General features: G+C 52.1%; 1 non-coding gene and 1 pseudogene across 1 annotated transcript; both read left to right on the forward strand.

The window, feature by feature from the left end:
• The first annotated feature begins 9 nt into the window (after window positions 1-9).
• On the forward strand, window positions 10-128 carry LOC123179454 (5S ribosomal RNA). The gene has a single exon (XR_006490382.1). It is a non-coding gene; the product is annotated as a 5S ribosomal RNA (ribosomal RNA).
• A 298-nt stretch (window positions 129-426) lies between these two features.
• On the forward strand, window positions 427-537 carry LOC123179455 (uncharacterized; annotated as a pseudogene).
• The last annotated feature ends 296 nt before the right edge of the window (window positions 538-833 follow it).

An 833-nucleotide genomic window follows, 5' to 3' on the forward strand; every position in this document is an offset into this window, starting at 1 on the left:
TAACATGTCGGATGCGATCATACCAGCACTAAAGCACCGGATCCCATCAGAACTCCGAAGTTAAGCGTGCTTGGGCGAGAGTAGTACTAGGATGGGTGACCTCTTGGGAAGTCCTCGTGTTGCATTCCCTTTTTGAATTTTTTTCGCGCCGCTTGCAAAACAAAACGCACGTGTAAGTAATATATTTACCGTGTTTTATTATTTTGCACGAGTGCGGTAAGTCATAGCTGGGTGCTCACGATTCACGGGTCCAGCGTCGGCGTTGTGGCGCGGCAAGCGTGCACTGGTGCGGTTGAGAGGGAGGGGTGGAAACCGCGTTAAACTCGTCTCCGTAGTTGAGAGGGAGCGGCCAAAGCAATGTACAATCGTCTTTGTAGTGGAGCTGGGAGGGGCAAGGATAAGGGACGAAGACCGGGGTAACATGTCGGATGCGATCATACCAGCACTAAAGCACCGGATCCCATCAGAACTCCGAAGTTAAGCGTGCTTGGGCGAGAGTGATGGGTGACCTCCTGGGAAGTCCTCGTGTTGCATTCCCTTTTTATTTTTTTCGCGCCGCTTGCAAAACAAAACGCACGTGTAAGTAATATATTTACCGTGTTTTATTATTTTGCACGAGTGCGGTAAGTCATAGCTGGGTGCTCACGATTCACGGGTCCAGCGTCGGCGTTGTGGCGCGGCAAGCGTGCACTGGTGCGGTTGAGAGGGAGGGGTGGAAACCGCGTTAAACTCGTCTCCGTAGTTGAGAGGGAGCGGCCAAAGCAATGTACAATCGTCTTTGTAGTGGAGCTGGGAGGGGCAAGGATAAGGGACGAAGACCGGGGTAACATGTC

This window comes from Triticum aestivum, unplaced genomic scaffold (genome assembly GCF_018294505.1).
Source record: "Triticum aestivum cultivar Chinese Spring unplaced genomic scaffold, IWGSC CS RefSeq v2.1 scaffold79085, whole genome shotgun sequence".
Lineage (NCBI taxonomy): Eukaryota > Viridiplantae > Streptophyta > Magnoliopsida > Poales > Poaceae > Triticum > Triticum aestivum.